The 16,926-nt window shown below is 45.0% G+C and overlaps 1 protein-coding gene and 1 long non-coding RNA gene across 2 annotated transcripts in view; one reads left to right on the top strand and one right to left on the bottom strand.

The window, feature by feature from the left end:
- LOC104859015 overlaps positions 1-274 on the bottom strand; it is a 4,516-nt gene extending 4,242 nt beyond the window's left edge. Inside the window, exon 1 of the long non-coding RNA XR_779259.3 lies at positions 172-274. This is a non-coding gene — a long non-coding RNA (uncharacterized LOC104859015). The remainder of the gene's footprint in view (positions 1-171) is intronic.
- Grhl2 (grainyhead like transcription factor 2) overlaps positions 1-16,926 on the top strand; it is a 121,688-nt gene that overhangs the window by 7,182 nt on the left and 97,580 nt on the right. The window lies entirely within an intron of this gene.

Below are 16,926 nucleotides of genomic sequence, written 5' to 3'. Positions count from 1 at the left end.
TCCTCCTCCTCCTCCTCCTCTTTCACTACTCCTCCTGTTAGTAAAGCGTAACTGGGACCCTTCATTGTTAGATGTCACCGCCCCTTCTGAAGTCGGCTGAGCACCCAGAAAACGTACAGAATTATGTAAAGGGAAGGGCAGCCGACGGGCTTCACCCAAGGACAGACTCACGCGTCATTCCACTGTGTGGCACCAACTGGCATTCGTGTAGGTCAGGAATGAAATCTCCTCTCCTGCTCCCCCATCCCGCTGTAGACCTGGGGCTGCAGAAGTTGGTTTTCTCTGCTTGGTAGCCCGGGGAATTTCTGGTGTCGAAAGAATTTTGATTGGGTCAAATTGTATGTACCCTCTGCACACCGGACTTTTAGTTAATCTTTCGGATGTTTTGGAGTCTTTGTGTAGACTTTTAAAAAATACGTGTATCTTCCGTATTTTGGTAAAGGACTAAAACCACAACTGCAGTGCGGTCACAGAGAGGGGAGCACGATTCAGAAATGTGCTGCAAGTGGCTGATAAACTTCTGCAGTCATACTGAGCTCTGTAATAATCCAAGGAACACAGATTATGTTATAGGACCCCCCCAATTCCCCTGTCTGGGTGGCTCAGTAACTGAGCAGGGTTGGGGAAGACACCAATAGTGACAGTTTATCCATGTCTTCAAACGTTCTGGAAGGGAAGCTGGCAGATTGGCGTGGTTCTACTCCTGCACGCCCGAATTCCATCTTAGGGGTTTACCTTAAGGAAGCAAGGATTGCATCAGTTTAGGAAGTAGGAAGTCAGAAAGCCCTAAATGCCGGGGCAGAGGGTCCATGCAGCAAATCACAGCTCAGAGAGCAGAGGGGCGGGAGGCAGAGGGCTAAAGCACAGTAGGGAAATAGGATTGGAATCGAGAAGGCGTCTGTGCTCGGAAGGGGTGACAGTGAGGAAGCACAGGTCACCAGCTCCGAAGTTCCAAGGGACTGCGCAACGTGTGGACGGTTCTGGGTCTGCGGTGCCTTCATCATTAAGGAGGAATGTTAGAACCCATTTGTAAAAACAGCCCCCGAGCCACAGAAAGCAGCACACGCTCACCCTGAGTGACACACAGGGACCCACCGGCCTGTCCCCTTCCCCTCCAATCTGGGGGTGCTGCGTGTCCCCTGGCCCCAGCTCAATGTCCTCGGGACCCTGGAGCGTGGCTTCAACCGAGCTCAGTACTTTTGAGGAATAGGACGCTGGGCTCTGACTTTCTTTCCACATGGAAAGCGCGTGGACAAATCTGAGTGCTTCTGATTTTCTTCATAACTAATGTTTCCGTGACAGACTTGTTCTGCCTGGGCTGAGCGTCTGACTCATCCTCCTCCGCACGCTGGTGCGCAGCCTGTCCCACCGTCGCTGTGAGCAGTGTTAAGAAGCACTGCTGCACACAGGCTTGTGGATCAGCCCTGCAAGGGCCCCCTCTGCAGAGAACATGAAGCGCACCATGTGAGCTTGCTGGAGGAACTGGCCCTGAGGAATCACCGAGGTTTAACGCAAGCAGAAGAGGGGGGGCCTGGTGGTACACACTTAGAGTCCTGGCTACTAGGAGGCTGAGGCAGGAGGATGGCTGGTTCATGAGAAATTTAGCAGGATGTTGTCCCAAAGTAAAAAGGGCTGGTGGAGCTCTTGCCTCAGTGGTAGAGCTCTTGCTTAGGTTCCATTTTCAATCCCTATTACTTCAAGAAACAGAAAGTAAACTTCTTTGAAATGGGAATACAGTAAGGCAGTCTGTCTGTATAAATCAATAGAACCTGCAGAACAAAAACTCATAGTTATGCTCTTTATTTGTGTGCTCAAAAGTGAGGTTTGCATTCACCCCTTCTTTCCCTTCCTGCTTTTCTCTCACATCCTCCATCCAGAAGTTCATGAGGTACCTTGTATTTCTTTCTTTTGGTACCAGCGATGGAACTCGGGACCTTGCGCTTGTGAGGCAGTCAGCGGAACCACTGAACTAAATCCCTGGCATGGTATCTTGTGTTTCTGAGCACTTGTTAGGTTCTGCGGAGGCTGAGAGTCTGAATAAAGGTGCACATTCTTTGATGGTCTTCGTCTTTATTCCTGCTGTTTCTCTTAGCTTTCAGCAGACCTGTGAGGTGTGGGCTGTGCTGTCTTCAGCCACACAAAAACACAAGCTCGCGTGTGAGCTTGCCAGCTGCCTTGAACATAATTCCTACACCACTGCCCCTGACCTAAGAGTGAGATGATGGTGTCACCCTGCGCTTCCCCGTCTGCCTGTCCTGCCTGGACAAGATGCAGCCCAGCACCTGGGTCCCGGAAGTGCCTGGCCACCGTGGATGCCCACGACTTTTTCTGGACGTGGTGGCCGCGGTGGCCGTGTATGGATGTCCCTGAGTAAGGAAGAAGTTGGAAATGCTCTTGTGGTTTGGGCTCAGTGTCACATCGTGTACTGGATGGGTGATTTAGTGAATCGCTGCTTTTCTGTTAGTCTGCGTTTGCGGCATAGTGGTCACATCCTTCCTGGGGAGTTCATCTATGAACAACATGCACCCTCATTCCTTCTTCACCTCCGTCCCCTCTCCCTCCTTGGTCCCCTGCCCTCCATCTTGGGTCCCCTCCTAGTGATCTCCCTCAGGCCCTGACAGATCATCCTGGCTGCCTTCAAATGCAGCTATTTCAGGGTAGAGCTTTGCGTTTGCATCTGTTTTCTTTTTGAAGAAGCATCTCTTGGGGAGCCTTTTTTCTAATTGTGAAAATAATAAGTGCTCATGAGGAAAAATGGAAACCAGAGAAAAGTACAGGGAAGAAAAATCACTCACAATTCTGGCAGCCTGTGAATGCTTTGTGTGTTTTCTCACAGTTCCTATGTGTGAAATGTGATATAGTCTAAGAATGCAGCTATGAAAGACCGAGCAAGTCAAGGCTGACCTTGTTCACACCAATGTGCATTTCCTGCTCAGAACCCCATTGCCGCCATTTTACCAGTCTGAAGTACTCTTTGGTATAGCTCGTGAAGATGAAGTCTACCATCTCCCATTTTTAACATTTAGATTGTTTTCCACTTTCATATAATAAGTCAGGATTATTTGTAAGTCTTTCTTTTGTTACTCATTAGAATCGATTTCCGGGAGTATGAGAAGGAAAGACACAAACTTCTTTTAAGTCCTTGATACACAGTTGAAAATGACCTCTAGCAAGATGTCCTTTCTACGTTCTCTCAACAATGCCTGGGGGTGTCTTCCTTATACAGTCTCACTAGGAAAATGAGAATTACTTTTTTCCATCTATGTGAACAGCAAAAATAATGTATTTTTGTTTTAATTTGTAGTTTTGTAATTAATAAAGTTAAACATTTTCTCAGATTTGTGGTGATTTATATTTCCTTTTGTGTCTTTTGGTGTTGTTTTTGAGACAGGGCCTCTCACTATGTCGTCCAACCTGACCTTGAACTCACAACAATCCTCCTGCCTCAGCCTCTGGAGTGCTGAGATTACAAGTGTGTGTGTCACCACACCTGGCTTGTGTTTTCTTTTGAAGGAAGATTTTTGTTTTTTTCTTTTGGCTGTACTGGGGATTGAACCTAGGACTTTTGCACTGAGGTACATCCCCAGCCATTGATACAGAGCCTCACTAGGTCTCTGAGTTGCTCCGCCTGGACTTGAATTTGCAATTTTCCTGCCTCAGCCTCCTGGAGTACTGGAATCACAGTGTGTACCAGCAGGTCTGGCTTCGTGAAGGCCTGGCTCTGATCCTGGTCCCATGTGTGGCTGTGCTGTGCCCTGGAGGGCACATGACCAAGAGGACCTTGGGGCTGCCATCCAGCTGGGCTTCCCATGGGCGTCCACCCACAGCACCTCCCAGTGTCTGGACAGCTGTCCCACCTGCATTGGCAGTGACTTCTTCTCATTACTGAAAACAGCCAGGGTATTGACACTCATGCCCTTGACTTGTAAGAATCTTTATACACCTAAAACTATTAACTTCTCACCAAAATTGTGGCTATCACTTCCTCAAAGTTGAGTTCATGACTTAGAAAAATGTTCACAGGTTCATGTTGTATGTCAGTGCAATTGTGTTTCTCTGTGTGAGTCCTTTCGGTACTTTCAAGTACTGAGAGTTTAAGATCGACCTCGTAGACTTCACTCATTAAAGCTTTCTTTTATTTTATTCTTCCTTTCAGGTTATGTAAGAGACCTTTGTAAGAGGAAGTTGATTCGTACTCAATCTAGGGATAGCCGTCTTCTACCACTAGATATATTGGCCCTGTCAACATTTTGAAATCCTTATTTGCACTCCTTTTGCTATGCATGTACCTGCAAATACACTGATGCAGGGATGGGGTGGTGATTTATATACTGAGTAGCAACTGAGTTTTTGAAATGGTATTTACTATAGATTGTTTTCCACTCTGATAAATATTTTAATAGACCTATTAAACATTCAAGTTTATTTAGTCCTTTCTCTGTTGTACATTTAGATTTTGTTTTTCACTGAAGTCAATATTTAAGAAGTCATGCTTATAACTAAATCTTTATGTAATCCTGAACTATGTTCCTGAAAAACATGCACTTTTCAAAGACGTGCTTTGCATTTCTACAGCACCACTCGGACGTCCCCGGTTCAGTGAGTGCTGACAGCACTGTGCTTGACCAGGTGGCATCCATACCCCTCCGACCAGCAGTACTATCGTCTTCTGCCTTTGCCAGTTTGATAGGTAAAGGTGGTAACTTGCTCTGAAGTGCATTTCTTTTCTTCATGTTTTCAAGGTGTATTTGCTTCCTTTCTTCCTTCCCTCTCTCCCTCTCCCCACACTTCCTTTCTTCCCATCTTTGTTTTTTTTTTTTGAGCTAGGATCCCACCCATGACTTGTCCATGCTAAGCATACCTTCTCACTGACTCCATCCTCAAATTGTATTTTCAATCTTAGTCAAACTTTATGCATTTTTTAGAGACAGACTTGCTATGTAGTTCAGGCTGATCTTAAACTCATTAAGTAGCCCAGGCTGGGCTTGAACTTATAGCAATCCTCCTGCCTCAGCCTCCCAAGTGCTGGTTTTACAGTGCAACTTCATCTGGCTGTCTTTAGGATCTTAAAAGCCCTTGGGTTTGGTAGTGTTAAGCCATGGGGGCGGGGGGTTGCCAGAGAAAAACCCCTGATTCTCAGCCTGCCTTTGTCACTGAGCACAGGGTCCCAGGATTCCAGGGTCCCCAATCAAAGACTTGAAGCTCTGGGAATTTAGTCAAGGGATGAGGACCTGCACCTCCAAACAGACCAACTGTGAGCGAGCTCGGGGCTCACACATCCCAGAGCCATCAACACCTGTTCCCCATGGACCCCATTTCTTGCAAAGAGCAGTGGTGGCACCAGAGTCCCACACCTGTGAGGTGCTGGCACCTCACCCAGGAAGGAGGCTACTAGTTTAAGGCTTAAGGATGTGATTAGGGGAAACCCAACTCAGAGGAAAGTGCAATTGCACACGCACCTCCCATCCTGCAGTGTAATTACTGGTGGGAACATCAGACAGGTGCAGAAAGCAGCCAGACAGCCAGTCTTCAAAGTTGCTGCTTTATTTTGGTTTGAAAACATTGTCCCTCATTTCTCAGGTTTAGCCAGGCTTACAGCCAGTCACATTTACTTCTTATTTATGCATTGTCTTTTATGCCTATTACCAGTGGCTCAGAAATGCTTTAGCCAATTATCTAAATAAGTAGGGTCATTTAAAATGAACTCCCTTTCCACAGATAAGTCTCTGGGGCCCTGTAATTAAACTTTTATCTTAAAAAGTCATTTAGAGTCATAGGTTGTGTTCTCCGTGTCTCTTCTCTGTCACCGGTGTGTTGTCTGTGGAGCTAAAGGGGACACCTGTGGCAGGTCGCAGCTCACGGCAGTGACGTGCTGCTCTGAACCGAGGTGCAGCATTCAAGCGTCCAGGACAGCGATGGCGAACCTTGTAGAGACCGAGTGCCCAAAGTGCAGCCCCACGCTCGCTCACTTCTCAGGAAGCGCCGGCACTGCAGCTCAACCTGAATACCGAGGTTTTAGTTTAGAAGAAACAACCCCTACAACTGCGGACCTCACCGCAGAGGGCCGTGTGCTGTGGCACCGAGCCGAGCCGCCGTTTTGCCACCCCTGGTCCAGGACAGCGAGGGATTTGTCACTAGAGCCAACTGCAGTCATCAGAAATCTCTATTTGGCAAATCATTAGGCTTTTTTTCCTTCAGTCCCCCTGCTAGGGTTAATGTTTGGTACCTCTTCCCTTTTACTGCTTAGGAGAAAATGTGTGAAATGCAAATTTCAGCTTAATGGAGTCTGGTTGCAGAGGAAAGAGAAAACATTTAGTTGAACTCATTATTTTAAATACGTTCTTAGGTTGTCTAGGATTTCATGCTACACTTTCTCCTATTTTTCAAATGTTCTTGAACTTGAAATTAGAAGATGACGCAACTAGAAGTCCACCATTCGCAGCATGCAACTAGTGACCTTCTGCCGCGCTGCCCACGAAACCCTGTGCAAGGAAGGGCAGTCTTTGAGAAACGGGTCACAGTGCATATTTCTGTAAACTAGCTCTGTATCTGTCTGTGAGTCTATGAATTTTTTCTTTAAATACGCCAAGGATTGTCTATCGCTGACTTGCTTTTAGTTACATAGAGGTTAGTACCGTAGTTTTTGCTATTATTAAAATCACACCATTACAGAAATTCTCGGCATAAAAATCAAGATTTGTTACTCTTTTCTAGAAGGAGTTTTGTTGGAGGAATTTACTGGGTTTTTACAAATATTAAAAATAGACGTTTCACTGCACAGTAACTGTGAATTTTAAGGAGATACAAGATATCTACCCCTATAATTCTCTCCAGCTCCGACAGAAGGTTAATGTTTCGTTGAATGGACTCCCGCGTTTTACCAGGCGCTCTCTGCGCAGCAGTGTCCGAGTATTAGAAAGCGTTTGAGCTTGGGCCGCGTTCTGTGCGTTTTCACGTGGACGGTCTGTGAATTCAGTCGCTCCACAGCGGTAAGACGGAATCACCTTTTTCAGGGTCGCAGGGTCCCAGGCTGGATACGGAGGGGTCGTTAAGGGGAGAATGGGCAGGGGTGGAATTCGGAAGCAAAGGCGAAGATCGTCGTAACTCCTGGTAGATCGTTCTCCTAAAATGATGCTCCAATTTGTACTCCGGTCAGTCACATTCGACTGCCTGCCGCTGCAGGCAGCATGCGCACCAAGGGAGCAATCAGTCTTTATAGTTTTTGCCAACTTGGAAAATAATGCCTTGGCTGCTGTCTTAACTTACATTTCTATAGTTCTTTTCATATACTTAAAAGCCACTTGCATTTCTGGTCTTGTGACGAGTCTCTCAATGTCCTCTGCCTACTTTTCCTTTCGCCACTGCCCTCTTCTTGCTCCTCTTTGGCAACTCTCTCGTTGCGGAGAGGTGAGCCTCTAGCTGATCCTCGCGTGTCGCTCAGCTGTAGCGTAGTTTTCACCGGCCAGAGGCTTTTGATTTCTAGTAGCCCAATGCACCTGTCTTGCTCTGTTTTGTTAATAGCTTGTGAGTTCTCTGCTTTGCTGAGGAAGCCTTTTTGAGCTCTAAAATTATAGAGAAACAACTCCTCCTCGCACGCAAACTTCTTTCAGAAGTTGACAGGGACAGCTGAAGACCCCAGGCCTTGGGTGTGTGCCGTGAGCTGCACCTGTCCTGTTCCCACTGAGAGCTGCCCCCTCTGGAATTTGCCCGAGGAAGAAGAATTTAGGCAGATTTCTTCATTGTTTCCTGCAGGTTTTCCGGATGGTGCTAATATCATGTACCAGCCAGTACATGGCCCCCTACTGTTTGAACTCCCACCTTTCCCGTACATTAAATTCTTACAGAATTTGAACGATTTCTCAACTCTCAATTCTGTTCCATTGATCTATTCACTGTAAATTTAACTTTGTACAGTGTTTTGATTTCTGAGGATTCTCTCACTGCTCTAAAAAATGTTCCGGCATGCTTTCGCATCCTTTTTTTGTACCAACTATAAAATCAGCTTCTAGTCTCAAGAAATCATCTTTTGGGGGTAGAGGAAGAGAAGAGACTACAGTACGTATCCTGGACAACTGCAGTATAGAATTCTCATCTTATTAACACTGTGCATTCTTACGAGAATCAAGAATGTTCTGCTTCATCTATTGAAGTCTTTGGTACCCCTCAGAATCACTAAAATATCCCTTCAAAGAGATCTTGCATTTTTATCATTTGTTAACTCTTTTAACTTTTAAATGTTATTTTGTACCCAGCCACTTTACTGTATTGCTTTATTTGTAGCAGTTGTTTGGTTGATTCTTTGGGGGGGAGATTCTAGAAACAATGCATAATTTGCAGATGATGTTTATTTTTTAATTTTTATTTTTATTCTCATCTTTAATTCTATGAACCCATTGTTCCAGAGCAATGTTAACACCTCACACTTGTAGGGTTGAAAGTGGACGGTTGTGTAATGTCCTCGGGGTTCAGCATTAAGTATAATGTGGGCTTTGAGAAGCTCTTGTTTTTTGGTTTTCTTTTCTTTTTCTGTAGTACTGAGGACTGAACCCAGAATTCCACACTGAGCTACATCCTCAATCATTTTCTAAATTTTGAGAGAGGGTCTTGCTAGGTCTCCGCCAGTTGTTCAGGCTGACCTCAAACTTCCAATCCTTCTGCCTCAGCCTCCCAGAGTGTCGGGATTAGATGTTCAGCACCACCATGGCTGGCTTAGTATTTACATTTCTTGATTCTTTCTCTCCTATCTCAGTAGTCAGGATTTCAAGTTCAATGTTGGGAAGTAGGATGGTTTCCAGGGAGGCCTTGCTTCGTGTCTCTGTGGTAGGCACAGTGGCACTGTGGGTTCCCAGCTGTCATCTGTGCCAAGCTGGCTGCTTTAAGGAAGAGCCCAGGACAGGGTCTGTGAATGTGAGAAACCCATTTCCCCACTCTGCAGGCGGTGACTTGGGCCAGGTGCCCACATTGCTGGCTGGCTTCCCATCATTGCCCCCCCACAGAGACCCTGTCACCTCCAAAGGCCCCACCTCCTAGTGACCATCACCTGGGGATCAGATTTCAACATAGCAATTTGGGAAACACATCAGTTCAGTGCAGCTCTTGCTGATGACTTTTCATATTGAGCTTTTCCTTTGATATTTTCAATATAGGGATAAATGTACATACATCATTTTTGTTTGTTTGCAACAGGGTCTCACTGTGTAATTCTGGTTGGCCTTGAGCTCACTATGTAGTCTGGGCTGGCCTCAAACATGATCTTCCTGCCTCAGCCTTCTGAGTGTTGTGCTTATAGGTGTGTACCACCACACCTCGAACTCGGGACCCTATGCCTCAGTCTTCCAAGTGCTGGGACTGCATGCCTTTGCCGCCACACCTGGCTTCTTGGTGGGGGGGGGTTGTTACTTTTAAACTCTCAGGAGGCCATTTATTTATTTGAGATTGGGTTTGCTATGTGGTCCAGGTTGGCCTTGAACTCATTATGTAGTCCAAGCTGACCTCAAACTTGTGGCAATCTTCTGTCTCAGCCTCCTGAGTACTGGGATTACAGGTGTGTGCCACCTCATCTGGCTTATTATTTTATTTTAAAAATTAAATTTAAGGAGTTTTGTTATTATTTTGAAACAAGGTCTTCCTGTGTAACCTATGCTGGCCTTAAACTTGAAATCCTCTTGCCTCAGCCTCCCAATATGTTTGTTAACTGATCTCCCCCTCCCCCTGCCACACCAGTCTCTCTTTCCTTTCTTTTTTCTTTTTTTTTCCTGGATTTTTAAGACAGTGTCTTGCTATGTAGACCAAGCTGGCCTTGAACTCACTCTGTATCCCACACTGGCCTCAAATTTGTGGTGACCCTCCTGCCTCCACCTTCCAAGTGTTGGGATGAGAGGCATGTGCAACAATTTATACGAGGATGGGGTGCCCTCCCAGAGCCCCCAGACGTGGCAGCCACACAAAGCCTCCTCTCTTGCCAGGCCCCTGCCATACTCTGCCCTCTCCTCATGGGTAACATTGCCAAGCTTCCTGTCACAGTTGCTACAGGACACAGCCATGCTGCGGGCTCCCGGGTCTGCCTCACCACCATCACGCACAGCACGGCATGTTTGTGCCCCATCGCTGGCCCTGGGTGTCCTCCTATGCCAGTCCTGTCCATTCCCACCATAGCCCTCACAGCCCCGGGATTGCCTCCCACCACACACACACACACACACACACACACACACACACATCAAACATATGCATTCATACAACTCCGTGCACATAAAATATGCATATTACAAAGTTAAAGGTTTTTTTCTTCTATTCACTATTGTATCGAGAAACAATTTTTAAATTAGAACTTTTGAACTACAAATACAGATCCAGGATCAGTGGGTTCTGAATACTTCTAACTGTTCTCCCCATGAGAAAAAAAAAATCGTTATTTTTCACTTTTTCCTGATGTTCCCTCAGAAGGCCATCTATATTTTAATCAGGCAAATGAAAGTTTGACTTGTTTTTATTATTGTCAGCATTTCGTTTCAGATCAAATCTATGTACGTATGTATATGTGTGTATGTGTTCGTGTGTGTCCCTGTATGTGTGCGTATGTGTGTCTGCAGCGCTGCAGGCTGAACCCGGGGCCCACACGTGTGAGGCACGCATTGTGCCCCAGAGCCCCCACCCAGTTTATTATCTAATGAAGTGCGTGTATTTGGCGCTGTGTGCTGCTTGGATCCCTCTGTTTCCCTGGCTAGTGAAGGTGGGGGCGGAGCTAACGTTTGCGGCGCTAATGGCTCGTTTGTTTTGAAGACTATAAACGAATTCACAGCTCTGTGAGGTTACAAACTGAGCAGAAGATAACACTTGTGCAAGACTGCCAAAGTGAAGGTCACCTACTGAATGCCTTCAGGGGAGGAAAGGCAGCCTGGAGTATCACGGGAAACCATGGCCGAATTTGTTTCTGATGTAGGAAATAACCTGCAGTTTCTCTCTCCTGGCGCTGTTCGGTAGCCTCCTTGTTGGTTTCTTGCAACCTCCTTCCTTTTTGATCAAGTTTTTTTGCTAAACACCCTGCACACTCATCCCGCTTAGAGTCCAATTTAAAGTCCTAAAAACTAACTACAAATCCTTGCATAATCTGCCCTCTGCCTGTGTCTTAAATTTCACCAGGCACTGTTTTTTCTCTTCCTGTCTCTCTTTCTCTCTGTGAGACAGGATCTCATTATATAGTTCAAGCTGGTTTTGAAATCATCAGGTAGCCCAAGCTGGCCTTGAACTTGTGATCCTCCTGCCTCAGCCTCCCTCCTGTGTGCTGGGATGACATTGCCCTTCATTTAGTTCCTGCATTGGTGAAGATGCAGCCTACCTACCACAGGGCCTTGCGTGTGCTGTGCTGTTCTCCTCCCATGGATTAATTCTTCTCTTTCTCTCTCTGTGTGTGTGTGTGTGTGTGTGTGTGTGTGTGTGTGTGTGTGTCTTTCCCGGCTCAGTCCTCAAGAGCCCCTCTGATCTAAATCAGTGTTGATCTGGGCTCCCAGGTGGAGGGGAGGGAGTTTCCTAGGGGAACCAGTGGGGAGCTGAAGCAAGGGGCAGGGCTGCCGGAGCAGCCCAGGAAGAAGCGGTTTCTCTGTGGGGCCTCAGCCGGCTGCAGCTTGGGGTGACCCAGCCCGGCCATCCACCGTGGCGGTGGACTCAGAGCCGGGCAGCAGCGCCGCCCTGGAGGCTGGGAGGAGCTCAGGTCCCCGATGTTCTCTGCTCACCCCGCACTGTTCATCAGAGCTGCCCCTCGAATCCGTGGCAGCTGTGCCAGGGCCCGGCGGGCTCTGGCTTTGCCATCAGGGGCCTGGCCCGTGGCTCTCAGAGCAGTACCGGCCCTTAGTGGGCTCATTTGAGACCTGCTGAGCAAATCTTACGTTAATCTTCGAGGGTTTTAGGTAGCAGTGCTCCAGTATACCAACCAACCAAACCCTTCTTTTATGATACAATATATACCGAGGAGCCTACTGTGGAAAAGACCTCGGAACGTGAACCGGGATCGAATTGTTAGCGTTCAGCGGACGCGGTGGTGACGATCGAAGGGCTGAACGAACGAGCCGAGTGAGTGAAGCGTGCAGGGGTGGGTGAGTGGCACCCTTCCCACGAGGAACTCGGCGCCAGCCTGTGCCAAGTACACCGGGTCCGCGCAGCAGGGAGGCCACAAAGCATCGCGCCGAGGGCGGGGTGAGGGCGGAGGAGGCCCGCGCGGTGCTGTCGGGCCCCTGCCCCTTCCCTGAGCCCAGTCTTTGGACCGCAGCTCCCGCGTGCTACCTGGAGAGGTTTTGAGCTCGAAGCCATGCAGATTTCCGTCCCGACCGCCGTGCCACCGCCCTCTGCGTGAACACAAAACCAGCCGCGCAGAGGATGCAGGCGCCTTCTGCCACTGGGGAGTTTGAAGTTGCACAAAATGGCTTGAGTTTTTGAGTTTTGTTTTCTTCTAACTAGATCTTGGTTACAGACTGGTTGGATCCATAGAGTAGAAATCGATTCTTTAAGAAATGAATGTATTATTTTGTTTTTATTAGCACAAGTTAGCTGTGCACGATGATCACACTCACCATGGGGAGTCGGTCCGTGCACACAGCGCATCTTCATTCTTCTTACAGCCGCTCCCCCTCCACCTCTTGGTTAGAAATCTGTTCCTGAAAGGAATTCAGAAGGGTTGAGTGTGGCGGTGCACACCTGTCACCCCAGCATTGTGGGAGGCCGAGGCAGGAGGATTACGTTTCAGCCCAACATGGGCAGTTTGGAGATTTAGTTAGACCCTAAACTTAGTGTTTCAAAATAAAACATTGAAAAGTGCTAAAACTAAACTTACTCTAAAAGGTGTAAAGTCTATGTAAAAATAAATACATAAACAGGGGTGTAGCTCAGTGAAAAGGCTCGAGGTTCAAGCCCCAGTATTGTAAATAAATATATGATTCAATCAATTGATTTTTTTTCAAAGGGTTGAGGATGTAGCTCAGCCCTGGCTTTGATCCTCAGTACCCCGGGTGGGGTGAGAGGTGGGAGGGTGCCTAGGGACTTTTGCATACAGGTGACAGAGGAGTGGCACAGCGTGGGCGAGGCTGCAAGCTGGCTCCTGGCACTTTTGTCTCCTTGGGGTTAGCCGTGGATTTCTCCCCCACGCCAGTCTGGTCGATCTCACATAACTGCTCGCCTGTTCCTACCCAGCTCCGTCTCCTCCCGGCTCTGCCGGCCCACTTAGTTAAGGAAGCAGCTGCTTAGCTTCTCCACTGGGAATCACTTATTTTTTTCTTTTCAAATAATTGAAAATTATTTGATTTTGATTAATTATATTCCTAGAAACATTTGCACTTGTCTATTTTCAAATTTATTGAAAGGATTCATAATGCTCTCATTTCAAAATTGTTTCCCTTTTCATTTTTTCTGCTATTTATCTTTGTCAACCTGTTAGTTTTCTTTGTAATTCCAAAGGCATAATTTTCTACTTAAATTGGTCTTTCTTGAATGTCCTTACTTCATTGATTTCTATTTTTATCCTTATATCTTTGTTTCTACTTCCTTTGGGTTAATTCTGTCATTTTTCTGAACATGCTGATGCTCTGTTTTGGCCCCTTTTCATTTCCAGTATGAGCAGTTTAGGCCATGGAGTGACCTGTAAGCTCTTATGAATCTATACATCCACGAATGCTACATATCTTATCACCGAGTTCCAGTTTTCAAAACGTTTCCTTTAAGACTTAGTCTTTCACTTGTAAATCCCTAGAAGACTGCCATAATTTTCAAAACATAGCATTTGAATTTCATCATGTTACTGTTGATTTAGCATTGAAGTAGTGTCAGAGCATTTTGTCTGCATGCTGAGCTCTGTGGATGAGTTAAGTCTCCTGCATCTTCCCTGATCACTGGTCTGTTTTCTTATGTATCAGGGATGCTTAGAAGAGCATATGGTTTGTTTTTTAAAATTAAGTTTGAAAGTATCTTGTAAAGGTGGAGTTAAATTATTTTTATTTACTGCAAATTGCAGATATGTAAAATTCATTTTCCCTATAATATCATTATTTCTATTTTTATTTCATTGATCAGTATTTCTTTTTCCATTATTGCTCTCTAGTGATTTTCTACAGCAGTGGTTCTCAAACTTACTGTTTTCAGAATCCTTTTAACACTTGAATTATTGAAGACAGCTGTGTCTGAGTTTGTGCTTTGTGTGGGTTATATCAACAAATACCATATTAGAAGATAAATTTTTTCCTTTGAGACAGGGTCTCACTATGTAGTTGAGACTGACCTGGAACTCATTATGTAGCCCAGGCTGGTCTCGAACTCACAGTGATCCTCCTGCCTCAGCCGCCCGAATGCTGGAATTACAGGCGTGCACCACCACACGTGGCAGGCTAGAAGAGAAATTTTTAAAATGTGTATTTCTGATTCAGTTAAATAAAAATTATAAACTCATTGCAGGTTAAAATGAAAGATAGAATAGATTTCCAAAATCAAAAAAACTCAGTGAGGAGACTGGCATTATTTTATGTTTACATTTCTGCAACTCTCTCTGATGCCTGGTTTACCACATTCATATCTGCTTCCTCATATCTGTCGTAAAATGTTGTTTGCTTAGAGGACCCGCTTCACAGTCGTAGTTGGAAAAAGAAAATGTATTTTCATAGCCTTTTTAGCTAAGTGTAGATCTTCTTTGATATTGCACCCAAATTCAGTAAGAGCCAGTTTCTTAATGGTAATTGCAATGTGGGAACCACAGTCATACAATGATGTGTGTACTTTGTCACAGTGAGATCCTTAGACTGGTCTTGTACTCTGAATGGGTCTTTTGTTTGTTACCTATGTGTAAGACCTTATGATTTCATAAGGTCAGGCATTGGCATTAGGAAATATTGGTGGACTACTTTAGCCAGATCTCCCATTGTTAACATTCTTCCTGATGCATTAATAAAAATTCACTTCCATTAATGTCTCTATCAACCTCAGAAAACATTTTTAAATATTACAAAGTTGTCAAAAGACATGGATGCAAGTTTTAAAATAACCTAAATTCTGCTTGAAAGTTCAAATTTTACTGGCGACAAAGACTGACAGTTGCTTTTCCTGAAGCGATAGACTTAAATTGGTTTACTTATTTGTTTTGGTACTGGGACCCTGCACCCGCCAGGCAGGCAACAGCACCACTGAGCTAAATCCCCAATACTTCGTCTGTTTTTGAGAAAATGCTGGCCAAATGCTCAAGTCTGAGCACGTAGGTTGTCAGGGTGTTGTTCTATCGTATAAAAATGGAATTCCTTGAAAAAAACACAGCCTTCAGCTTCAACCCAAACAACCACAGAGCCCAAGTACAGCCTGTGGGCCTCCCTCAGCACACACACCACCGAGAAGGGTGGCCCGAAGTGAGGAACCAGAGCTGGTATCTTACATTGCTTCTTCTTGGACATTCTCATATGGACTACATTTGTTTGCTTTAACGTTGTGTGTATGGAAAGGAAATCATGATGTGTCAAATACAGTCTGCTGTCATCACAGGGCACCGGAATTGTCTCCTCCAGCAGTGGGTACCATCCCTGCAAATGTCAGCACAGCGAACAAAGCAACTATGGCCCAGGATTCCTGCAAAAACAGTTTTTTCCTTCCAGATCCTTGATATCTAAGGGCCCTTCCTGTATGGGGCCTGCTGCTGTTCTCCGGGAGCTATTGCTCTGTTTCCTGTCTTTATTCCAGCAACTGGTACTATTGAATTTTTAATCAGCATATTTTAACATATTTTCTGTCAACATTAGGCATTAATCTATCTATTACTCCTTTTTCAAACAAAGCAAAATCAACATAGTTTCACAATGATTACACTCCCATTACTTCTTATAGATTTCATTTATGTTTGTCATTATGTTTGAGAACTCTTTGTGGCATAAAGTTTATTTCCATGATCTGAAATTAGTTACAATTAATTTAAGATTTGCTGGCTTGTTTGATAGTCTTCCGTAGCTCTATTGATTTTCTTTTCTATCCAGGCATTTTTTTTTCTTTGAATCAAGGAATACTTCTTCCAAAAGGGGTAGATGACTAGAGTAATTTTAAATTCTTTCATGATCAAGCATCTTTTTCTTTCCTATCACACTTAATTGGTTTTTTGCTGTATCTAAAATTCCATGTTCCTATCCCTTTTCTCTTGTCTTATAGCATTTAGGGATACAAATAAAAAGTTTACTGGTTTACTATTTCTTCTTCTGTGGAAAGTTGTGTTTTTTTCAAGTAGGTGTAGCATTTTGTATTTACATTTTAACAGAGATTTCATCAGGACATGGTAGGTGTGTTTCTTTTTATTACTAGTTTCAGCAATCTTGTTTCTCAAGACTCAAGTTTTCTAAAGCTGGAGGATATTTTCTTCTATTATTTCTTTGATTGTTTATTTATCTGCTTCCATTTTTTTCATTGCTTTCTTCTGTGACTCTTCTTAGTAGAATATTATACTCTTGAACCATTCTGTGTGCTTTTTAACTTTGTCTCATGATTTGTTTCTTGTTTATTTGTTGAAAAACCGGGTTGGAAGCTGGGCTCAATTGCATACACCCATAATCACAGCTACTAGGGAGGATGAACTAGGAACCTCTCAAGTTCAAGGCTAGCTTGGATAACTCAGTGTGACCCCATCTCAAAATAAAATTTAAAAAGCACTTGGGGTATAGCTCTATGATAATGCTTGCCTAGAATACTTCAAGGCCATGAATTCAATATCCAGTACCATCAAAAGACAAAAATAGAGGGCTGGGGATTTAGCTCAGTGGTTCCATTGCAAGCCTCAAAAGTGCAAGGACTTGAGTTTGATCCCCAGTACCAAACAAAACAAAAATAGAGCCAGGTATAAGGGAACTCACCTGTAATTCTAGCTCTGGAAGGCTGAGGCAGGAAGACCACAAACTTGAGCCTGGCCCAGGTAATTTAGTG

Source organism: Fukomys damarensis, unplaced genomic scaffold (genome assembly GCF_012274545.1).
Source record: "Fukomys damarensis isolate Sample0158 unplaced genomic scaffold, DMR_v1.0_HiC HiC_scaffold_5, whole genome shotgun sequence".
NCBI lineage: Eukaryota > Metazoa > Chordata > Mammalia > Rodentia > Bathyergidae > Fukomys > Fukomys damarensis.
Note: the sequence above shows the minus strand (reverse complement) of the source record. Positions and strands in the feature narration are given on the sequence as shown.